The 23,001-nt window shown below is 46.4% G+C and overlaps 22 non-coding genes across 22 annotated transcripts; all 22 read left to right on the top strand.

Moving 5' to 3' along the window:
* The first annotated feature begins 1,159 nt into the window (after positions 1-1,159).
* trnag-ucc (transfer RNA glycine (anticodon UCC)) lies at positions 1,160-1,231 on the top strand. The gene has a single exon. It is a non-coding gene; the product is annotated as a tRNA-Gly (tRNA).
* A 575-nt stretch (positions 1,232-1,806) lies between these two features.
* trnas-aga (transfer RNA serine (anticodon AGA)) lies at positions 1,807-1,888 on the top strand. The gene has a single exon. It is a non-coding gene; the product is annotated as a tRNA-Ser (tRNA).
* Positions 1,889-3,248: 1,360 nt separating this feature from the next.
* trnag-ucc (transfer RNA glycine (anticodon UCC)) lies at positions 3,249-3,320 on the top strand. The gene has a single exon. It is a non-coding gene; the product is annotated as a tRNA-Gly (tRNA).
* Positions 3,321-3,895: 575 nt separating this feature from the next.
* trnas-aga (transfer RNA serine (anticodon AGA)) lies at positions 3,896-3,977 on the top strand. The gene has a single exon. It is a non-coding gene; the product is annotated as a tRNA-Ser (tRNA).
* Positions 3,978-5,337: 1,360 nt separating this feature from the next.
* Positions 5,338-5,409, top strand: trnag-ucc (transfer RNA glycine (anticodon UCC)). The gene has a single exon. It is a non-coding gene; the product is annotated as a tRNA-Gly (tRNA).
* Positions 5,410-5,984: 575 nt separating this feature from the next.
* Positions 5,985-6,066, top strand: trnas-aga (transfer RNA serine (anticodon AGA)). Its single transcript has one exon. It is a non-coding gene; the product is annotated as a tRNA-Ser (tRNA).
* A 1,360-nt stretch (positions 6,067-7,426) lies between these two features.
* On the top strand, positions 7,427-7,498 carry trnag-ucc (transfer RNA glycine (anticodon UCC)). Its single transcript has one exon. It is a non-coding gene; the product is annotated as a tRNA-Gly (tRNA).
* Positions 7,499-8,073: 575 nt separating this feature from the next.
* Positions 8,074-8,155, top strand: trnas-aga (transfer RNA serine (anticodon AGA)). Its single transcript has one exon. It is a non-coding gene; the product is annotated as a tRNA-Ser (tRNA).
* Positions 8,156-9,515: 1,360 nt separating this feature from the next.
* On the top strand, positions 9,516-9,587 carry trnag-ucc (transfer RNA glycine (anticodon UCC)). Its single transcript has one exon. It is a non-coding gene; the product is annotated as a tRNA-Gly (tRNA).
* A 575-nt stretch (positions 9,588-10,162) lies between these two features.
* On the top strand, positions 10,163-10,244 carry trnas-aga (transfer RNA serine (anticodon AGA)). Its single transcript has one exon. It is a non-coding gene; the product is annotated as a tRNA-Ser (tRNA).
* Positions 10,245-11,604: 1,360 nt separating this feature from the next.
* On the top strand, positions 11,605-11,676 carry trnag-ucc (transfer RNA glycine (anticodon UCC)). The gene has a single exon. It is a non-coding gene; the product is annotated as a tRNA-Gly (tRNA).
* Positions 11,677-12,251: 575 nt separating this feature from the next.
* Positions 12,252-12,333, top strand: trnas-aga (transfer RNA serine (anticodon AGA)). The gene has a single exon. It is a non-coding gene; the product is annotated as a tRNA-Ser (tRNA).
* A 1,360-nt stretch (positions 12,334-13,693) lies between these two features.
* On the top strand, positions 13,694-13,765 carry trnag-ucc (transfer RNA glycine (anticodon UCC)). The gene has a single exon. It is a non-coding gene; the product is annotated as a tRNA-Gly (tRNA).
* A 575-nt stretch (positions 13,766-14,340) lies between these two features.
* Positions 14,341-14,422, top strand: trnas-aga (transfer RNA serine (anticodon AGA)). Its single transcript has one exon. It is a non-coding gene; the product is annotated as a tRNA-Ser (tRNA).
* A 1,360-nt stretch (positions 14,423-15,782) lies between these two features.
* On the top strand, positions 15,783-15,854 carry trnag-ucc (transfer RNA glycine (anticodon UCC)). The gene has a single exon. It is a non-coding gene; the product is annotated as a tRNA-Gly (tRNA).
* Positions 15,855-16,429: 575 nt separating this feature from the next.
* On the top strand, positions 16,430-16,511 carry trnas-aga (transfer RNA serine (anticodon AGA)). Its single transcript has one exon. It is a non-coding gene; the product is annotated as a tRNA-Ser (tRNA).
* Positions 16,512-17,871: 1,360 nt separating this feature from the next.
* Positions 17,872-17,943, top strand: trnag-ucc (transfer RNA glycine (anticodon UCC)). Its single transcript has one exon. It is a non-coding gene; the product is annotated as a tRNA-Gly (tRNA).
* A 575-nt stretch (positions 17,944-18,518) lies between these two features.
* On the top strand, positions 18,519-18,600 carry trnas-aga (transfer RNA serine (anticodon AGA)). The gene has a single exon. It is a non-coding gene; the product is annotated as a tRNA-Ser (tRNA).
* Positions 18,601-19,960: 1,360 nt separating this feature from the next.
* Positions 19,961-20,032, top strand: trnag-ucc (transfer RNA glycine (anticodon UCC)). Its single transcript has one exon. It is a non-coding gene; the product is annotated as a tRNA-Gly (tRNA).
* Positions 20,033-20,607: 575 nt separating this feature from the next.
* On the top strand, positions 20,608-20,689 carry trnas-aga (transfer RNA serine (anticodon AGA)). The gene has a single exon. It is a non-coding gene; the product is annotated as a tRNA-Ser (tRNA).
* A 1,360-nt stretch (positions 20,690-22,049) lies between these two features.
* trnag-ucc (transfer RNA glycine (anticodon UCC)) lies at positions 22,050-22,121 on the top strand. The gene has a single exon. It is a non-coding gene; the product is annotated as a tRNA-Gly (tRNA).
* Positions 22,122-22,696: 575 nt separating this feature from the next.
* trnas-aga (transfer RNA serine (anticodon AGA)) lies at positions 22,697-22,778 on the top strand. The gene has a single exon. It is a non-coding gene; the product is annotated as a tRNA-Ser (tRNA).
* Positions 22,779-23,001: the final 223 nt, after the last annotated feature.

Here is a 23,001-nt window from a genome sequence, read left to right as displayed (position 1 = left end):
CGTGCCCCCGTGTAGTCGTCCAGGATCCAGTCTGAGTACCGCCAATGACTCATGCGTCTGACAAATGCTGATTGCTTTGCGAGAGGACTGGGATCGGGATTGGAGGCACAGCGGATTTCACCGGGAATGGGACAACAGCAGAAATAGCTTCAAACATTACTGCATGAAAAGCACAAGGAGTGGACACATTTCATTGTTTGGAACACTGCTTTTCACTACAGCTCTTTGCATGTAAAAACTTTGCTCTTCTCCACAGCTGGCTGACGGACACGCAAAAGCGCAAGCAAGAGTGGCCACAGACCCACTATGCCGGCCTTTGTACACTCTCTCCATCTAATGATAGAGAGGAAGGATACATTCACTACTTCTAGCCTCCACTATTCAAATTCAGTATTTTCACAGTGTCCTAAAAGCTTCCTGAAAAGCCTTTACACTGTTTTACAAAACGCTGCATCCAGAGCACAGTCAGGGACTGGAAGGACAGAGTAGATTTCCCCCATATGGACTTCTCTCTTCATTGGCTCCCAATTAAATCCCAAATAAAAATCCAAATACTTGCCCTCACACACAAGGTCTTGAATAATCACCACCAATTTTGTCTACAAGATCTCACAGTGCCATATCATCCCAACAGAGTGCTTTGCTCTCAGACTGCTGGCTTCCGAGGGGATATAAAAGTGCAATGGAAGGCAGAGCCATCACTTTTCAGGCCCCTCTCTATGGAACCAGCTCCCACTTTGTATTCGGGACACAGACACTTGCTCTCATTTTTGAATTAAGCGTAAAACCTTTTTGCCAAAGTCCAATAACTTGAAAGAGGAGCCAAAGACGTCCTCGTCCCAGATTCGTCCCAAGACAGATTCACACCTATTCTCACCTTGTCTGCTGTGACCTGAAGAACTCGCGTGACCATTGCGACTCTCAAGGTGCTAAAAATCACGCAAGAGTTTAAATGCGTGAGAGGCCACACTTGAGTAGCAAAGAAGCTTTGCTGATGAGATTAAATGTGCAGTTGCATGAAAGCACTAGTCTTTTTAGTGATCTACCTTTTGACCAGTTTAGAACCTGACAAGCGAGTAATCACAATGCCCACCTTGTTAATTGTCCTGAAAATCTGTATAAGCCGGACAATGAATCAGTGATTTTGCGTTCTTTCACAGCGATGGTGGTATAGTGGCGAGCATAGCTGCCTTCCAAGCAGTTGACCCGGGTTCGATTCCCGGCCATCGCAGTTGCCACTCGCAGTGCTGTTCAAGCATGTGGGCTGCGTATTGTTTTACACTAAAAACGTTCTCCTCTCTTTCTGCAAATGCTTACAATGTCAGGCCAGGTGCATTCTTCATCGGCCTCGCTGCTACCGTTTACTGTGGAAAGACACTGTTCACACAGGCTTTGAGTTCTCATCACTTCATACCTATACCTTCTTACATGAAACTGGGATTGGACACGCTACTTCTTCATAAAGACACCCAGTCCCACTTTAAATATTGTGCTCAATGTTTGGAATGAAGATAACATTTTACTAACCATGTACTGATCAGCTCTTTGCGGTGGCAAAATCATCAGCTGTGTGTGTTACTGTTCATGCAAACAAGCAAGCTAATGTCAGCCAGTTAGCTTCAACCGCAGCTGTGCTGCACCAATCTCACGGAACTGCAAAACCACAAGCTTTCGCACCAAAGTCATGCAGCTACCGCATTTACAATCCAGCGTGGCCGTTGTTGTGCACATCCTACTTGAAAGATGTGTGGCGTAGGACTTGGAAGACGTATGTCTTTCAAGTATGTAGTTCCACAGCCCAATGTGGTTGTTGTGGCCGAGCGGTCAAGGCGATGGACTAGAAATCCATTGGGGTCTCCCCGCACAGGTTCGAATCCTGTCGACAACGGTCAGCTATTTTGCGGCAGTCCAGTCGTTGATTTGAGAAGAAGGCATGGAGATCACCTGAGAAGGTGCCAGGAGAAAGAGCCAGGCCTTTGCTTGTGAAAATAGAGCACGCAGAAGCAATGGACCCAGCTATGTCCTGACAAAATTAGGCACATATTCAGTAAACATGGCATCCTTCAATTGGTCTCTTAGCCACCCCACACGTGCCCCCGTGTAGTCGTCCAGGATCCAGTCTGAGTACCGCCAATGACTCATGCGTCTGACAAATGCTGATTGCTTTGCGAGAGGACTGGGATCGGGATTGGAGGCACAGCGGATTTCACCGGGAATGGGACAACAGCAGAAATAGCTTCAAACATTACTGCATGAAAAGCACAAGGAGTGGACACATTTCATTGTTTGGAACACTGCTTTTCACTACAGCTCTTTGCATGTAAAAACTTTGCTCTTCTCCACAGCTGGCTGACGGACACGCAAAAGCGCAAGCAAGAGTGGCCACAGACCCACTATGCCGGCCTTTGTACACTCTCTCCATCTAATGATAGAGAGGAAGGATACATTCACTACTTCTAGCCTCCACTATTCAAATTCAGTATTTTCACAGTGTCCTAAAAGCTTCCTGAAAAGCCTTTACACTGTTTTACAAAACGCTGCATCCAGAGCACAGTCAGGGACTGGAAGGACAGAGTAGATTTCCCCCATATGGACTTCTCTCTTCATTGGCTCCCAATTAAATCCCAAATAAAAATCCAAATACTTGCCCTCACACACAAGGTCTTGAATAATCACCACCAATTTTGTCTACAAGATCTCACAGTGCCATATCATCCCAACAGAGTGCTTTGCTCTCAGACTGCTGGCTTCCGAGGGGATATAAAAGTGCAATGGAAGGCAGAGCCATCACTTTTCAGGCCCCTCTCTATGGAACCAGCTCCCACTTTGTATTCGGGACACAGACACTTGCTCTCATTTTTGAATTAAGCGTAAAACCTTTTTGCCAAAGTCCAATAACTTGAAAGAGGAGCCAAAGACGTCCTCGTCCCAGATTCGTCCCAAGACAGATTCACACCTATTCTCACCTTGTCTGCTGTGACCTGAAGAACTCGCGTGACCATTGCGACTCTCAAGGTGCTAAAAATCACGCAAGAGTTTAAATGCGTGAGAGGCCACACTTGAGTAGCAAAGAAGCTTTGCTGATGAGATTAAATGTGCAGTTGCATGAAAGCACTAGTCTTTTTAGTGATCTACCTTTTGACCAGTTTAGAACCTGACAAGCGAGTAATCACAATGCCCACCTTGTTAATTGTCCTGAAAATCTGTATAAGCCGGACAATGAATCAGTGATTTTGCGTTCTTTCACAGCGATGGTGGTATAGTGGCGAGCATAGCTTCCTTCCAAGCAGTTGACCCGGGTTCGATTCCCGGCCATCGCAGTTGCCACTCGCAGTGCTGTTCAAGCATGTGGGCTGCGTATTGTTTTACACTAAAAACGTTCTCCTCTCTTTCTGCAAATGCTTACAATGTCAGGCCAGGTGCATTCTTCATCGGCCTCGCTGCTACCGTTTACTGTGGAAAGACACTGTTCACACAGGCTTTGAGTTCTCATCACTTCATACCTATACCTTCTTACATGAAACTGGGATTGGACACGCTACTTCTTCATAAAGACACCCAGTCCCACTTTAAATATTGTGCTCAATGTTTGGAATGAAGATAACATTTTACTAACCATGTACTGATCAGCTCTTTGCGGTGGCAAAATCATCAGCTGTGTGTGTTACTGTTCATGCAAACAAGCAAGCTAATGTCAGCCAGTTAGCTTCAACCGCAGCTGTGCTGCACCAATCTCACGGAACTGCAAAACCACAAGCTTTCGCACCAAAGTCATGCAGCTACCGCATTTACAATCCAGCGTGGCCGTTGTTGTGCACATCCTACTTGAAAGATGTGTGGCGTAGGACTTGGAAGACGTATGTCTTTCAAGTATGTAGTTCCACAGCCCAATGTGGTTGTTGTGGCCGAGCGGTCAAGGCGATGGACTAGAAATCCATTGGGGTCTCCCCGCACAGGTTCGAATCCTGTCGACAGCGGTCAGCTGTTTTGCGGCAGTCCAGACGTTGATTTGAGAAGAAGGCATGGAGATCACCTGAGAAGGTGCCAGGAGAAAGAGCCAGGCCTTTGCTTGTGAAAATAGAGCACGCAGAAGCAATGGACCCAGCTATGTCCTGACAAAATTAGGCACATATTCAGTAAACATGGCATCCTTCAATTGGTCTCTTAGCCACCCCACACGTGCCCCCGTGTAGTCGTCCAGGATCCAGTCTGAGTACCGCCAATGACTCATGCGTCTGACAAATGCTGATTGCTTTGCGAGAGGACTGGGATCGGGATTGGAGGCACAGCGGATTTCACCGGGAATGGGACAACAGCAGAAATAGCTTCAAACATTACTGCATGAAAAGCACAAGGAGTGGACACATTTCATTGTTTGGAACACTGCTTTTCACTACAGCTCTTTGCATGTAAAAACTTTGCTCTTCTCCACAGCTGGCTGACGGACACGCAAAAGCGCAAGCAAGAGTGGCCACAGACCCACTATGCCGGCCTTTGTACACTCTCTCCATCTAATGATAGAGAGGAAGGATACATTCACTACTTCTAGCCTCCACTATTCAAATTCAGTATTTTCACAGTGTCCTAAAAGCTTCCTGAAAAGCCTTTACACTGTTTTACAAAACGCTGCATCCAGAGCACAGTCAGGGACTGGAAGGACAGAGTAGATTTCCCCCATATGGACTTCTCTCTTCATTGGCTCCCAATTAAATCCCAAATAAAAATCCAAATACTTGCCCTCACACACAAGGTCTTGAATAATCACCACCAATTTTGTCTACAAGATCTCACAGTGCCATATCATCCCAACAGAGTGCTTTGCTCTCAGACTGCTGGCTTCCGAGGGGATATAAAAGTGCAATGGAAGGCAGAGCCATCACTTTTCAGGCCCCTCTCTATGGAACCAGCTCCCACTTTGTATTCGGGACACAGACACTTGCTCTCATTTTTGAATTAAGCGTAAAACCTTTTTGCCAAAGTCCAATAACTTGAAAGAGGAGCCAAAGACGTCCTCGTCCCAGATTCGTCCCAAGACAGATTCACACCTATTCTCACCTTGTCTGCTGTGACCTGAAGAACTCGCGTGACCATTGCGACTCTCAAGGTGCTAAAAATCACGCAAGAGTTTAAATGCGTGAGAGGCCACACTTGAGTAGCAAAGAAGCTTTGCTGATGAGATTAAATGTGCAGTTGCATGAAAGCACTAGTCTTTTTAGTGATCTACCTTTTGACCAGTTTAGAACCTGACAAGCGAGTAATCACAATGCCCACCTTGTTAATTGTCCTGAAAATCTGTATAAGCCGGACAATGAATCAGTGATTTTGCGTTCTTTCACAGCGATGGTGGTATAGTGGCGAGCATAGCTTCCTTCCAAGCAGTTGACCCGGGTTCGATTCCCGGCCATCGCAGTTGCCACTCGCAGTGCTGTTCAAGCATGTGGGCTGCGTATTGTTTTACACTAAAAACGTTCTCCTCTCTTTCTGCAAATGCTTACAATGTCAGGCCAGGTGCATTCTTCATCGGCCTCGCTGCTACCGTTTACTGTGGAAAGACACTGTTCACACAGGCTTTGAGTTCTCATCACTTCATACCTATACCTTCTTACATGAAACTGGGATTGGACACGCTACTTCTTCATAAAGACACCCAGTCCCACTTTAAATATTGTGCTCAATGTTTGGAATGAAGATAACATTTTACTAACCATGTACTGATCAGCTCTTTGCGGTGGCAAAATCATCAGCTGTGTGTGTTACTGTTCATGCAAACAAGCAAGCTAATGTCAGCCAGTTAGCTTCAACCGCAGCTGTGCTGCACCAATCTCACGGAACTGCAAAACCACAAGCTTTCGCACCAAAGTCATGCAGCTACCGCATTTACAATCCAGCGTGGCCGTTGTTGTGCACATCCTACTTGAAAGATGTGTGGCGTAGGACTTGGAAGACGTATGTCTTTCAAGTATGTAGTTCCACAGCCCAATGTGGTTGTTGTGGCCGAGCGGTCAAGGCGATGGACTAGAAATCCATTGGGGTCTCCCCGCACAGGTTCGAATCCTGTCGACAGCGGTCAGCTGTTTTGCGGCAGTCCAGACGTTGATTTGAGAAGAAGGCATGGAGATCACCTGAGAAGGTGCCAGGAGAAAGAGCCAGGCCTTTGCTTGTGAAAATAGAGCACGCAGAAGCAATGGACCCAGCTATGTCCTGACAAAATTAGGCACATATTCAGTAAACATGGCATCCTTCAATTGGTCTCTTAGCCACCCCACACGTGCCCCCGTGTAGTCGTCCAGGATCCAGTCTGAGTACCGCCAATGACTCATGCGTCTGACAAATGCTGATTGCTTTGCGAGAGGACTGGGATCGGGATTGGAGGCACAGCGGATTTCACCGGGAATGGGACAACAGCAGAAATAGCTTCAAACATTACTGCATGAAAAGCACAAGGAGTGGACACATTTCATTGTTTGGAACACTGCTTTTCACTACAGCTCTTTGCATGTAAAAACTTTGCTCTTCTCCACAGCTGGCTGACGGACACGCAAAAGCGCAAGCAAGAGTGGCCACAGACCCACTATGCCGGCCTTTGTACACTCTCTCCATCTAATGATAGAGAGGAAGGATACATTCACTACTTCTAGCCTCCACTATTCAAATTCAGTATTTTCACAGTGTCCTAAAAGCTTCCTGAAAAGCCTTTACACTGTTTTACAAAACGCTGCATCCAGAGCACAGTCAGGGACTGGAAGGACAGAGTAGATTTCCCCCATATGGACTTCTCTCTTCATTGGCTCCCAATTAAATCCCAAATAAAAATCCAAATACTTGCCCTCACACACAAGGTCTTGAATAATCACCACCAATTTTGTCTACAAGATCTCACAGTGCCATATCATCCCAACAGAGTGCTTTGCTCTCAGACTGCTGGCTTCCGAGGGGATATAAAAGTGCAATGGAAGGCAGAGCCATCACTTTTCAGGCCCCTCTCTATGGAACCAGCTCCCACTTTGTATTCGGGACACAGACACTTGCTCTCATTTTTGAATTAAGCGTAAAACCTTTTTGCCAAAGTCCAATAACTTGAAAGAGGAGCCAAAGACGTCCTCGTCCCAGATTCGTCCCAAGACAGATTCACACCTATTCTCACCTTGTCTGCTGTGACCTGAAGAACTCGCGTGACCATTGCGACTCTCAAGGTGCTAAAAATCACGCAAGAGTTTAAATGCGTGAGAGGCCACACTTGAGTAGCAAAGAAGCTTTGCTGATGAGATTAAATGTGCAGTTGCATGAAAGCACTAGTCTTTTTAGTGATCTACCTTTTGACCAGTTTAGAACCTGACAAGCGAGTAATCACAATGCCCACCTTGTTAATTGTCCTGAAAATCTGTATAAGCCGGACAATGAATCAGTGATTTTGCGTTCTTTCACAGCGATGGTGGTATAGTGGCGAGCATAGCTGCCTTCCAAGCAGTTGACCCGGGTTCGATTCCCGGCCATCGCAGTTGCCACTCGCAGTGCTGTTCAAGCATGTGGGCTGCGTATTGTTTTACACTAAAAACGTTCTCCTCTCTTTCTGCAAATGCTTACAATGTCAGGCCAGGTGCATTCTTCATCGGCCTCGCTGCTACCGTTTACTGTGGAAAGACACTGTTCACACAGGCTTTGAGTTCTCATCACTTCATACCTATACCTTCTTACATGAAACTGGGATTGGACACGCTACTTCTTCATAAAGACACCCAGTCCCACTTTAAATATTGTGCTCAATGTTTGGAATGAAGATAACATTTTACTAACCATGTACTGATCAGCTCTTTGCGGTGGCAAAATCATCAGCTGTGTGTGTTACTGTTCATGCAAACAAGCAAGCTAATGTCAGCCAGTTAGCTTCAACCGCAGCTGTGCTGCACCAATCTCACGGAACTGCAAAACCACAAGCTTTCGCACCAAAGTCATGCAGCTACCGCATTTACAATCCAGCGTGGCCGTTGTTGTGCACATCCTACTTGAAAGATGTGTGGCGTAGGACTTGGAAGACGTATGTCTTTCAAGTATGTAGTTCCACAGCCCAATGTGGTTGTTGTGGCCGAGCGGTCAAGGCGATGGACTAGAAATCCATTGGGGTCTCCCCGCACAGGTTCGAATCCTGTCGACAACGGTCAGCTATTTTGCGGCAGTCCAGTCGTTGATTTGAGAAGAAGGCATGGAGATCACCTGAGAAGGTGCCAGGAGAAAGAGCCAGGCCTTTGCTTGTGAAAATAGAGCACGCAGAAGCAATGGACCCAGCTATGTCCTGACAAAATTAGGCACATATTCAGTAAACATGGCATCCTTCAATTGGTCTCTTAGCCACCCCACACGTGCCCCCGTGTAGTCGTCCAGGATCCAGTCTGAGTACCGCCAATGACTCATGCGTCTGACAAATGCTGATTGCTTTGCGAGAGGACTGGGATCGGGATTGGAGGCACAGCGGATTTCACCGGGAATGGGACAACAGCAGAAATAGCTTCAAACATTACTGCATGAAAAGCACAAGGAGTGGACACATTTCATTGTTTGGAACACTGCTTTTCACTACAGCTCTTTGCATGTAAAAACTTTGCTCTTCTCCACAGCTGGCTGACGGACACGCAAAAGCGCAAGCAAGAGTGGCCACAGACCCACTATGCCGGCCTTTGTACACTCTCTCCATCTAATGATAGAGAGGAAGGATACATTCACTACTTCTAGCCTCCACTATTCAAATTCAGTATTTTCACAGTGTCCTAAAAGCTTCCTGAAAAGCCTTTACACTGTTTTACAAAACGCTGCATCCAGAGCACAGTCAGGGACTGGAAGGACAGAGTAGATTTCCCCCATATGGACTTCTCTCTTCATTGGCTCCCAATTAAATCCCAAATAAAAATCCAAATACTTGCCCTCACACACAAGGTCTTGAATAATCACCACCAATTTTGTCTACAAGATCTCACAGTGCCATATCATCCCAACAGAGTGCTTTGCTCTCAGACTGCTGGCTTCCGAGGGGATATAAAAGTGCAATGGAAGGCAGAGCCATCACTTTTCAGGCCCCTCTCTATGGAACCAGCTCCCACTTTGTATTCGGGACACAGACACTTGCTCTCATTTTTGAATTAAGCGTAAAACCTTTTTGCCAAAGTCCAATAACTTGAAAGAGGAGCCAAAGACGTCCTCGTCCCAGATTCGTCCCAAGACAGATTCACACCTATTCTCACCTTGTCTGCTGTGACCTGAAGAACTCGCGTGACCATTGCGACTCTCAAGGTGCTAAAAATCACGCAAGAGTTTAAATGCGTGAGAGGCCACACTTGAGTAGCAAAGAAGCTTTGCTGATGAGATTAAATGTGCAGTTGCATGAAAGCACTAGTCTTTTTAGTGATCTACCTTTTGACCAGTTTAGAACCTGACAAGCGAGTAATCACAATGCCCACCTTGTTAATTGTCCTGAAAATCTGTATAAGCCGGACAATGAATCAGTGATTTTGCGTTCTTTCACAGCGATGGTGGTATAGTGGCGAGCATAGCTGCCTTCCAAGCAGTTGACCCGGGTTCGATTCCCGGCCATCGCAGTTGCCACTCGCAGTGCTGTTCAAGCATGTGGGCTGCGTATTGTTTTACACTAAAAACGTTCTCCTCTCTTTCTGCAAATGCTTACAATGTCAGGCCAGGTGCATTCTTCATCGGCCTCGCTGCTACCGTTTACTGTGGAAAGACACTGTTCACACAGGCTTTGAGTTCTCATCACTTCATACCTATACCTTCTTACATGAAACTGGGATTGGACACGCTACTTCTTCATAAAGACACCCAGTCCCACTTTAAATATTGTGCTCAATGTTTGGAATGAAGATAACATTTTACTAACCATGTACTGATCAGCTCTTTGCGGTGGCAAAATCATCAGCTGTGTGTGTTACTGTTCATGCAAACAAGCAAGCTAATGTCAGCCAGTTAGCTTCAACCGCAGCTGTGCTGCACCAATCTCACGGAACTGCAAAACCACAAGCTTTCGCACCAAAGTCATGCAGCTACCGCATTTACAATCCAGCGTGGCCGTTGTTGTGCACATCCTACTTGAAAGATGTGTGGCGTAGGACTTGGAAGACGTATGTCTTTCAAGTATGTAGTTCCACAGCCCAATGTGGTTGTTGTGGCCGAGCGGTCAAGGCGATGGACTAGAAATCCATTGGGGTCTCCCCGCACAGGTTCGAATCCTGTCGACAACGGTCAGCTATTTTGCGGCAGTCCAGTCGTTGATTTGAGAAGAAGGCATGGAGATCACCTGAGAAGGTGCCAGGAGAAAGAGCCAGGCCTTTGCTTGTGAAAATAGAGCACGCAGAAGCAATGGACCCAGCTATGTCCTGACAAAATTAGGCACATATTCAGTAAACATGGCATCCTTCAATTGGTCTCTTAGCCACCCCACACGTGCCCCCGTGTAGTCGTCCAGGATCCAGTCTGAGTACCGCCAATGACTCATGCGTCTGACAAATGCTGATTGCTTTGCGAGAGGACTGGGATCGGGATTGGAGGCACAGCGGATTTCACCGGGAACGGGACAACAGCAGAAATAGCTTCAAACATTACTGCATGAAAAGCACAAGGAGTGGACACATTTCATTGTTTGGAACACTGCTTTTCACTACAGCTCTTTGCATGTAAAAACTTTGCTCTTCTCCACAGCTGGCTGACGGACACGCAAAAGCGCAAGCAAGAGTGGCCACAGACCCACTATGCCGGCCTTTGTACACTCTCTCCATCTAATGATAGAGAGGAAGGATACATTCACTACTTCTAGCCTCCACTATTCAAATTCAGTATTTTCACAGTGTCCTAAAAGCTTCCTGAAAAGCCTTTACACTGTTTTACAAAACGCTGCATCCAGAGCACAGTCAGGGACTGGAAGGACAGAGTAGATTTCCCCCATATGGACTTCTCTCTTCATTGGCTCCCAATTAAATCCCAAATAAAAATCCAAATACTTGCCCTCACACACAAGGTCTTGAATAATCACCACCAATTTTGTCTACAAGATCTCACAGTGCCATATCATCCCAACAGAGTGCTTTGCTCTCAGACTGCTGGCTTCCGAGGGGATATAAAAGTGCAATGGAAGGCAGAGCCATCACTTTTCAGGCCCCTCTCTATGGAACCAGCTCCCACTTTGTATTCGGGACACAGACACTTGCTCTCATTTTTGAATTAAGCGTAAAACCTTTTTGCCAAAGTCCAATAACTTGAAAGAGGAGCCAAAGACGTCCTCGTCCCAGATTCGTCCCAAGACAGATTCACACCTATTCTCACCTTGTCTGCTGTGACCTGAAGAACTCGCGTGACCATTGCGACTCTCAAGGTGCTAAAAATCACGCAAGAGTTTAAATGCGTGAGAGGCCACACTTGAGTAGCAAAGAAGCTTTGCTGATGAGATTAAATGTGCAGTTGCATGAAAGCACTAGTCTTTTTAGTGATCTACCTTTTGACCAGTTTAGAACCTGACAAGCGAGTAATCACAATGCCCACCTTGTTAATTGTCCTGAAAATCTGTATAAGCCGGACAATGAATCAGTGATTTTGCGTTCTTTCACAGCGATGGTGGTATAGTGGCGAGCATAGCTGCCTTCCAAGCAGTTGACCCGGGTTCGATTCCCGGCCATCGCAGTTGCCACTCGCAGTGCTGTTCAAGCATGTGGGCTGCGTATTGTTTTACACTAAAAACGTTCTCCTCTCTTTCTGCAAATGCTTACAATGTCAGGCCAGGTGCATTCTTCATCGGCCTCGCTGCTACCGTTTACTGTGGAAAGACACTGTTCAAACAGGCTTTGAGTTCTCATCACTTCATACCTATACCTTCTTACATGAAACTGGGATTGGACACGCTACTTCTTCATAAAGACACCCAGTCCCACTTTAAATATTGTGCTCAATGTTTGGAATGAAGATAACATTTTACTAACCATGTACTGATCAGCTCTTTGCGGTGGCAAAATCATCAGCTGTGTGTGTTACTGTTCATGCAAACAAGCAAGCTAATGTCAGCCAGTTAGCTTCAACCGCAGCTGTGCTGCACCAATCTCACGGAACTGCAAAACCACAAGCTTTCGCACCAAAGTCATGCAGCTACCGCATTTACAATCCAGCGTGGCCGTTGTTGTGCACATCCTACTTGAAAGATGTGTGGCGTAGGACTTGGAAGACGTATGTCTTTCAAGTATGTAGTTCCACAGCCCAATGTGGTTGTTGTGGCCGAGCGGTCAAGGCGATGGACTAGAAATCCATTGGGGTCTCCCCGCACAGGTTCGAATCCTGTCGACAACGGTCAGCTATTTTGCGGCAGTCCAGTCGTTGATTTGAGAAGAAGGCATGGAGATCACCTGAGAAGGTGCCAGGAGAAAGAGCCAGGCCTTTGCTTGTGAAAATAGAGCACGCAGAAGCAATGGACCCAGCTATGTCCTGACAAAATTAGGCACATATTCAGTAAACATGGCATCCTTCAATTGGTCTCTTAGCCACCCCACACGTTCCCCCGTGTAGTCGTCCAGGATCCAGTCTGAGTACCGCCAATGACTCATGCGTCTGACAAATGCTGATTGCTTTGCGAGAGGACTGGGATCGGGATTGGAGGCACAGCGGATTTCACCGGGAATGGGACAACAGCAGAAATAGCTTCAAACATTACTGCATGAAAAGCACAAGGAGTGGACACATTTCATTGTTTGGAACACTGCTTTTCACTACAGCTCTTTGCATGTAAAAACTTTGCTCTTCTCCACAGCTGGCTGATGGACACGCAAAAGCGCAAGCAAGAGTGGCCACAGACCCACTATGCCGGCCTTTGTACACTCTCTCCATCTAATGATAGAGAGGAAGGATACATTCACTACTTCTAGCCTCCACTATTCAAATTCAGTATTTTCACAGTGTCCTAAAAGCTTCCTGAAAAGCCTTTACACTATTTTACAAAACGCTGCATCCAGAGCACAGTCAGGGACTGGAAGGACAGAGTAGATTTCCCCCATATGGACTTCTCTCTTCATTGGCTCCCAATTAAATCCCAAATAAAAATCCAAATACTTGCCCTCACACACAAGGTCTTGAATAATCACCACCAATTTTGTCTACAAGATCTCACAGTGCCATATCATCCCAACAGAGTGCTTTGCTCTCAGACTGCTGGCTTCCGAGGGGATATAAAAGTGCAATGGAAGGCAGAGCCATCACTTTTCAGGCCCCTCTCTATGGAACCAGCTCCCACTTTGTATTCGGGACACAGACACTTGCTCTCATTTTTGAATTAAGCGTAAAACCTTTTTGCCAAAGTCCAATAACTTGAAAGAGGAGCCAAAGACGTCCTCGTCCCAGATTCGTCCCAAGACAGATTCACACCTATTCTCACCTTGTCTGCTGTGACCTGAAGAACTCGCGTGACCATTGCGACTCTCAAGGTGCTAAAAATCACGCAAGAGTTTAAATGCGTGAGAGGCCACACTTGAGTAGCAAAGAAGCTTTGCTGATGAGATTAAATGTGCAGTTGCATGAAAGCACTAGTCTTTTTAGTGATCTACCTTTTGACCAGTTTAGAACCTGACAAGCGAGTAATCACAATGCCCACCTTGTTAATTGTCCTGAAAATCTGTATAAGCCGGACAATGAATCAGTGATTTTGCGTTCTTTCACAGCGATGGTGGTATAGTGGCGAGCATAGCTGCCTTCCAAGCAGTTGACCCGGGTTCGATTCCCGGCCATCGCAGTTGCCACTCGCAGTGCTGTTCAAGCATGTGGGCTGCGTATTGTTTTACACTAAAAACGTTCTCCTCTCTTTCTGCAAATGCTTACAATGTCAGGCCAGGTGCATTCTTCATCGGCCTCGCTGCTACCGTTTACTGTGGAAAGACACTGTTCACACAGGCTTTGAGTTCTCATCACTTCATACCTATACCTTCTTACATGAAACTGGGATTGGACACGCTACTTCTTCATAAAGACACCCAGTCCCACTTTAAATATTGTGCTCAATGTTTGGAATGAAGATAACATTTTACTAACCATGTACTGATCAGCTCTTTGCGGTGGCAAAATCATCAGCTGTGTGTGTTACTGTTCATGCAAACAAGCAAGCTAATGTCAGCCAGTTAGCTTCAACCGCAGCTGTGCTGCACCAATCTCACGGAACTGCAAAACCACAAGCTTTCGCACCAAAGTCATGCAGCTACCGCATTTACAATCCAGCGTGGCCGTTGTTGTGCACATCCTACTTGAAAGATGTGTGGCGTAGGACTTGGAAGACGTATGTCTTTCAAGTATGTAGTTCCACAGCCCAATGTGGTTGTTGTGGCCGAGCGGTCAAGGCGATGGACTAGAAATCCATTGGGGTCTCCCCGCACAGGTTCGAATCCTGTCGACAACGGTCAGCTATTTTGCGGCAGTCCAGTCGTTGATTTGAGAAGAAGGCATGGAGATCACCTGAGAAGGTGCCAGGAGAAAGAGCCAGGCCTTTGCTTGTGAAAATAGAGCACGCAGAAGCAATGGACCCAGCTATGTCCTGACAAAATTAGGCACATATTCAGTAAACATGGCATCCTTCAATTGGTCTCTTAGCCACCCCACACGTGCCCCCGTGTAGTCGTCCAGGATCCAGTCTGAGTACCGCCAATGACTCATGCGTCTGACAAATGCTGATTGCTTTGCGAGAGGACTGGGATCGGGATTGGAGGCACAGCGGATTTCACCGGGAATGGGACAACAGCAGAAATAGCTTCAAACATTACTGCATGAAAAGCACAAGGAGTGGACACATTTCATTGTTTGGAACACTGCTTTTCACTACAGCTCTTTGCATGTAAAAACTTTGCTCTTCTCCACAGCTGGCTGACGGACACGCAAAAGCGCAAGCAAGAGTGGCCACAGACCCACTATGCCGGCCTTTGTACACTCTCTCCATCTAATGATAGAGAGGAAGGATACATTCACTACTTCTAGCCTCCACTATTCAAATTCAGTATTTTCACAGTGTCCTAAAAGCTTCCTGAAAAGCCTTTACACTGTTTTACAAAACGCTGCATCCAGAGCACAGTCAGGGACTGGAAGGACAGAGTAGATTTCCCCCATATGGACTTCTCTCTTCATTGGCTCCCAATTAAATCCCAAATAAAAATCCAAATACTTGCCCTCACACACAAGGTCTTGAATAATCACCACCAATTTTGTCTACAAGATCTCACAGTGCCATATCATCCCAACAGAGTGCTTTGCTCTCAGACTGCTGGCTTCCGAGGGGATATAAAAGTGCAATGGAAGGCAGAGCCATCACTTTTCAGGCCCCTCTCTATGGAACCAGCTCCCACTTTGTATTCGGGACACAGACACTTGCTCTCATTTTTGAATTAAGCGTAAAACCTTTTTGCCAAAGTCCAATAACTTGAAAGAGGAGCCAAAGACGTCCTCGTCCCAGATTCGTCCCAAGACAGATTCACACCTATTCTCACCTTGTCTGCTGTGACCTGAAGAACTCGCGTGACCATTGCGACTCTCAAGGTGCTAAAAATCACGCAAGAGTTTAAATGCGTGAGAGGCCACACTTGAGTAGCAAAGAAGCTTTGCTGATGAGATTAAATGTGCAGTTGCATGAAAGCACTAGTCTTTTTAGTGATCTACCTTTTGACCAGTTTAGAACCTGACAAGCGAGTAATCACAATGCCCACCTTGTTAATTGTCCTGAAAATCTGTATAAGCCGGACAATGAATCAGTGATTTTGCGTTCTTTCACAGCGATGGTGGTATAGTGGCGAGCATAGCTGCCTTCCAAGCAGTTGACCCGGGTTCGATTCCCGGCCATCGCAGTTGCCACTCGCAGTGCTGTTCAAGCATGTGGGCTGCGTATTGTTTTACACTAAAAACGTTCTCCTCTCTTTCTGCAAATGCTTACAATGTCAGGCCAGGTGCATTCTTCATCGGCCTCGCTGCTACCGTTTACTGTGGAAAGACACTGTTCACACAGGCTTTGAGTTCTCATCACTTCATACCTATACCTTCTTACATGAAACTGGGATTGGACACGCTACTTCTTCATAAAGACACCCAGTCCCACTTTAAATATTGTGCTCAATGTTTGGAATGAAGATAACATTTTACTAACCATGTACTGATCAGCTCTTTGCGGTGGCAAAATCATCAGCTGTGTGTGTTACTGTTCATGCAAACAAGCAAGCTAATGTCAGCCAGTTAGCTTCAACCGCAGCTGTGCTGCACCAATCTCACGGAACTGCAAAACCACAAGCTTTCGCACCAAAGTCATGCAGCTACCGCATTTACAATCCAGCGTGGCCGTTGTTGTGCACATCCTACTTGAAAGATGTGTGGCGTAGGACTTGGAAGACGTATGTCTTTCAAGTATGTAGTTCCACAGCCCAATGTGGTTGTTGTGGCCGAGCGGTCAAGGCGATGGACTAGAAATCCATTGGGGTCTCCCCGCACAGGTTCGAATCCTGTCGACAACGGTCAGCTATTTTGCGGCAGTCCAGTCGTTGATTTGAGAAGAAGGCATGGAGATCACCTGAGAAGGTGCCAGGAGAAAGAGCCAGGCCTTTGCTTGTGAAAATAGAGCACGCAGAAGCAATGGACCCAGCTATGTCCTGACAAAATTAGGCACATATTCAGTAAACATGGCATCCTTCAATTGGTCTCTTAGCCACCCCACACGTGCCCCCGTGTAGTCGTCCAGGATCCAGTCTGAGTACCGCCAATGACTCATGCGTCTGACAAATGCTGATTGCTTTGCGAGAGGACTGGGATCGGGATTGGAGGCACAGCGGATTTCACCGGGAATGGGACAACAGCAGAAATAGCTTCAAACATTACTGCATGAAAAGCACAAGGAGTGGACACATTTCATTGTTTGGAACACTGCTTTTCACTACAGCTCTTTGCATGTAAAAACTTTGCTCTTCTCCACAGCTGGCTGACGGACACGCAAAAGCGCAAGCAAGAGTGGCCACAGACCCACTATGCCGGCCTTTGTACACTCTCTCCATCTAATGATAGAGAGGAAGGATACATTCACTACTTCTAGCCTCCACTATTCAAATTCAGTATTTTCACAGTGTCCTAAAAGCTTCCTGAAAAGCCTTTACACTGTTTTACAAAACGCTGCATCCAGAGCACAGTCAGGGACTGGAAGGACAGAGTAGATTTCCCCCATATGGACTTCTCTCTTCATTGGCTCCCAATTAAATCCCAAATAAAAATCCAAATACTTGCCCTCACACACAAGGTCTTGAATAATCACCACCAATTTTGTCTACAAGATCTCACAGTGCCATATCATCCCAACAGAGTGCTTTGCTCTCAGACTGCTGGCTTCCGAGGGGATATAAAAGTGCAATGGAAGGCAGAGCCATCACTTTTCAGGCCCCTCTCTATGGAACCAGCTCCCACTTTGTATTCGGGACACAGACACTTGCTCTCATTTTTGAATTAAGCGTAAAACCTTTTTGCCAAAGTCCAATAACTTGAAAGAGGAGCCAAAGACGTCCTCGTCCCAGATTCGTCCCAAGACAGATTCACACCTATTCTCACCTTGTCTGCTGTGACCTGAAGAACTCGCGTGACCATTGCGACTCTCAAGGTGCTAAAAATCACGCAAGAGTTTAAATGCGTGAGAGGCCACACTTGAGTAGCAAAGAAGCTTTGCTGATGAGATTAAATGTGCAGTTGCATGAAAGCACTAGTCTTTTTAGTGATCTACCTTTTGACCAGTTTAGAACCTGACAAGCGAGTAATCACAATGCCCACCTTGTTAATTGTCCTGAAAATCTGTATAAGCCGGACAATGAATCAGTGATTTTGCGTTCTTTCACAGCGATGGTGGTATAGTGGCGAGCATAGCTGCCTTCCAAGCAGTTGACCCGGGTTCGATTCCCGGCCATCGCAGTTGCCACTCGCAGTGCTGTTCAAGCATGTGTGCTGCGTATTGTTTTACACTAAAAACGTTCTCCTCTCTTTCTGCAAATGCTTACAATGTCAGGCCAGGTGCATTCTTCATCGGCCTCGCTGCTACCGTTTACTGTGGAAAGACACTGTTCACACAGGCTTTGAGTTCTCATCACTTCATACCTATACCTTCTTACATGAAACTGGGATTGGACACGCTACTTCTTCATAAAGACACCCAGTCCCACTTTAAATATTGTGCTCAATGTTTGGAATGAAGATAACATTTTACTAACCATGTACTGATCAGCTCTTTGCGGTGGCAAAATCATCAGCTGTGTGTGTTACTGTTCATGCAAACAAGCAAGCTAATGTCAGCCAGTTAGCTTCAACCGCAGCTGTGCTGCACCAATCTCACGGAACTGCAAAACCACAAGCTTTCGCACCAAAGTCATGCAGCTACCGCATTTACAATCCAGCGTGGCCGTTGTTGTGCACATCCTACTTGAAAGATGTGTGGCGTAGGACTTGGAAGACGTATGTCTTTCAAGTATGTAGTTCCGCAGCCCAATGTGGTTGTTGTGGCCGAGCGGTCAAGGCGATGGACTAGAAATCCATTGGGGTCTCCCCGCACAGGTTCGAATCCTGTCGACAACGGTCAGCTATTTTGCGGCAGTCCAGTCGTTGATTTGAGAAGAAGGCATGGAGATCACCTGAGAAGGTGCCAGGAGAAAGAGCCAGGCCTTTGCTTGTGAAAATAGAGCACGCAGAAGCAATGGACCCAGCTATGTCCTGACAAAATTAGGCACATATTCAGTAAACATGGCATCCTTCAATTGGTCTCTTAGCCACCCCACACGTGCCCCCGTGTAGTCGTCCAGGATCCAGTCTGAGTACCGCCAATGACTCATGCGTCTGACAAATGCTGATTGCTTTGCGAGAGGACTGGGATCGGGATTGGAGGCACAGCGGATTTCACCGGGAATGGGACAACAGCAGAAATAGCTTCAAACATTACTGCATGAAAAGCACAAGGAGTGGACACATTTCATTGTTTGGAACACTGCTTTTCACTACAGCTCTTTGCATGTAAAAACTTTGCTCTTCTCCACAGCTGGCTGACAGACACGCAAAAGCGCAAGCAAGAGTGGCCACAGACCCACTATGCCGGCCTTTGTACACTCTCTCCATCTAATGATAGAGAGGAAGGATACATTCACTACTTCTAGCCTCCACTATTCAAATTCAGTATTTTCACAGTGTCCTAAAAGCTTCCTGAAAAGCCTTTACACTGTTTTCCAAAACGCTGCATCCAGAGCACAGTCAGGGACTGGAAGGACAGAGTAGATTTCCCCCATATGGACTTCTCTCTTCATTGGCTCCCAATTAAATCCCAAATAAAAATCCAAATACTTGCCCTCACACACAAGGTCTTGAATAATCACCACCAATTTTGTCTACAAGATCTCACAGTGCCATATCATCCCAACAGAGTGCTTTGCTCTCAGACTGCTGGCTTCCGAGGGGATATAAAAGTGCAATGGAAGGCAGAGCCATCACTTTTCAGGCCCCTCTCTATGGAACCAGCTCCCACTTTGTATTCGGGACACAGACACTTGCTCTCATTTTTGAATTAAGCGTAAAACCTTTTTGCCAAAGTCCAATAACTTGAAAGAGGAGCCAAAGACGTCCTCGTCCCAGATTCGTCCCAAGACAGATTCACACCTATTCTCACCTTGTCTGCTGTGACCTGAAGAACTCGCGTGACCATTGCGACTCTCAAGGTGCTAAAAATCACGCAAGAGTTTAAATGCGTGAGAGGCCACACTTGAGTAGCAAAGAAGCTTTGCTGATGAGATTAAATGTGCAGTTGCATGAAAGCACTAGTCTTTTTAGTGATCTACCTTTTGACCAGTTTAGAACCTGACAAGCGAGTAATCACAATGCCCACCTTGTTAATTGTCCTGAAAATCTGTATAAGCCGGACAATGAATCAGTGATTTTGCGTTCTTTCACAGCGATGGTGGTATAGTGGCGAGCATAGCTTCCTTCCAAGCAGTTGACCCGGGTTCGATTCCCGGCCATCGCAGTTGCCACTCGCAGTGCTGTTCAAGCATGTGGGCTGCGTATTGTTTTACACTAAAAACGTTCTCCTCTCTTTCTGCAAATGCTTACAATGTCAGGCCAGGTGCATTCTTCATCGGCCTCGCTGCTACCGTTTACTGTGGAAAGACACTGTTCACACAGGCTTTGAGTTCTCATCACTTCATACCTATACCTTCTTACATGAAACTGGGATTGGACACGCTACTTCTTCATAAAGACACCCAGTCCCACTTTAAATATTGTGCTCAATGTTTGGAATGAAGATAACATTTTACTAACCATGTACTGATCAGCTCTTTGCGGTGGCAAAATCATCAGCTGTGTGTGTTACTGTTCATGCAAACAAGCAAGCTAATGTCAGCCAGTTAGCTTCAACCGCAGCTGTGCTGCACCAATCTCACGGAACTGCAAAACCACAAGCTTTCGCACCAAAGTCATGCAGCTACCGCATTTACAATCCAGCGTGGCCGTTGTTGTGCACATCCTACTTGAAAGATGTGTGGCGTAGGACTTGGAAGACGTATGTCTTTCAAGTATGTAGTTCCACAGCCCAATGTGGTTGTTGTGGCCGAGCGGTCAAGGCGATGGACTAGAAATCCATTGGGGTCTCCCCGCACAGGTTCGAATCCTGTCGACAACGGTCAGCTATTTTGCGGCAGTCCAGTCGTTGATTTGAGAAGAAGGCATGGAGATCACCTGAGAAGGTGCCAGGAGAAAGAGCCAGGCCTTTGCTTGTGAAAATAGAGCACGCAGAAGCAATGGACCCAGCTATGTCCTGACAAAATTAGGCACATATTCAGTAAACATGGCATCCTTCAATTGGTCTCTTAGCCACCCCACACGTGCCCCCGTGTAGTCGTCCAGGATCCAGTCTGAGTACCGCCAATGACTCATGCGTCTGACAAATGCTGATTGCTTTGCGAGAGGACTGGGATCGGGATTGGAGGCACAGCGGATTTCACCGGGAATGGGACAACAGCAGAAATAGCTTCAAACATTACTGCATGAAAAGCACAAGGAGTGGACACATTTCATTGTTTGGAACACTGCTTTTCACTACAGCTCTTTGCATGTAAAAACTTTGCTCTTCTCCACAGCTGGCTGACGGACACGCAAAAGCGCAAGCAAGAGTGGCCACAGACCCACTATGCCGGCCTTTGTACACTCTCTCCATCTAATGATAGAGAGGAAGGATACATTCACTACTTCTAGCCTCCACTATTCAAATTCAGTATTTTCACAGTGTCCTAAAAGCTTCCTGAAAAGCCTTTACACTGTTTTACAAAACGCTGCATCCAGAGCACAGTCAGGGACTGGAAGGACAGAGTAGATTTCCCCCATATGGACTTCTCTCTTCATTGGCTCCCAATTAAATCCCAAATAAAAATCCAAATACTTGCCCTCACACACAAGGTCTTGAATAATCACCACCAATTTTGTCTACAAGATCTCACAGTGCCATATCATCCCAACAGAGTGCTTTGCTCTCAGACTGCTGGCTTCCGAGGGGATATAAAAGTGCAATGGAAGGCAGAGCCATCACTTTTCAGGCCCCTCTCTATGGAACCAGCTCCCACTTTGTATTCGGGACACAGACACTTGCTCTCATTTTTTAATTAAGCGTAAAACCTTTTTGCCAAAGTCCAATAACTTGAAAGAGGAGCCAAAGACGTCCTCGTCCCAGATTCGTCCCAAGACAGATTCACACCTATTCTCACCTTGTCTGCTGTGACCTGAAGAACTCGCGTGACCATTGCGACTCTCAAGGTGCTAAAAATCACGCAAGAGTTTAAATGCGTGAGAGGCCACACTTGAGTAGCAAAGAAGCTTTGCTGATGAGATTAAATGTGCAGTTGCATGAAAGCACTAGTCTTTTTAGTGATCTACCTTTTGACCAGTTTAGAACCTGACAAGCGAGTAATCACAATGCCCACCTTGTTAATTGTCCTGAAAATCTGTATAAGCCGGGCAATGAATCAGTGATTTTGCGTTCTTTCACAGCGATGGTGGTATAGTGGCGAGCATAGCTGCCTTCCAAGCAGTTGACCCGGGTTCGATTCCCGGCCATCGCAGTTGCCACTCGCAGTGCTGTTCAAGCATGTGGGCTGCGTATTGTTTTACACTAAAAACGTTCTCCTCTCTTTCTGCAAATGCTTACAATGTCAGGCCAGGTGCATTCTTCATCGGCCTCGCTGCTACCGTTTACTGTGGAAAGACACTGTTCACACAGGCTTTGAGTTCTCATCACTTCATACCTATACCTTCTTACATGAAACTGGGATTGGACACGCTACTTCTTCATAAAGACACCCAGTCCCACTTTAAATATTGTGCTCAATGTTTGGAATGAAGATAACATTTTACTAACCATGTACTGATCAGCTCTTTGCGGTGGCAAAATCATCAGCTGTGTGTGTTACTGTTCATGCAAACAAGCAAGCTAATGTCAGCCAGTTAGCTTCAACCGCAGCTGTGCTGCACCAATCTCACGGAACTGCAAAACCACAAGCTTTCGCACCAAAGTCATGCAGCTACCGCATTTACAATCCAGCGTGGCCGTTGTTGTGCACATCCTACTTGAAAGATGTGTGGCGTAGGACTTGGAAGACGTATGTCTTTCAAGTATGTAGTTCCACAGCCCAATGTGGTTGTTGTGGCCGAGCGGTCAAGGCGATGGACTAGAAATCCATTGGGGTCTCCCCGCACAGGTTCGAATCCTGTCGACAACGGTCAGCTATTTTGCGGCAGTCCAGTCGTTGATTTGAGAAGAAGGCATGGAGATCACCTGAGAAGGTGCCAGGAGAAAGAGCCAGGCCTTTGCTTGTGAAAATAGAGCACGCAGAAGCAATGGACCCAGCTATGTCCTGACAAAATTAGGCACATATTCAGTAAACATGGCATCCTTCAATTGGTCTCTTAGCCACCCCACACGTGCCCCCGTGTAGTCGTCCA

Source organism: Rhamphochromis longiceps, linkage group LG9 (assembly GCF_057381845.1).
Source record: "Rhamphochromis longiceps isolate RC_006_pf linkage group LG9, R_longiceps_female_GT1.1, whole genome shotgun sequence".
NCBI classification, from domain to species: domain Eukaryota; kingdom Metazoa; phylum Chordata; class Actinopteri; order Cichliformes; family Cichlidae; genus Rhamphochromis; species Rhamphochromis longiceps.
The sequence above is the reverse complement of the archived record's forward strand: the minus strand, read 5'-3'. Positions and strand labels throughout refer to the sequence as shown.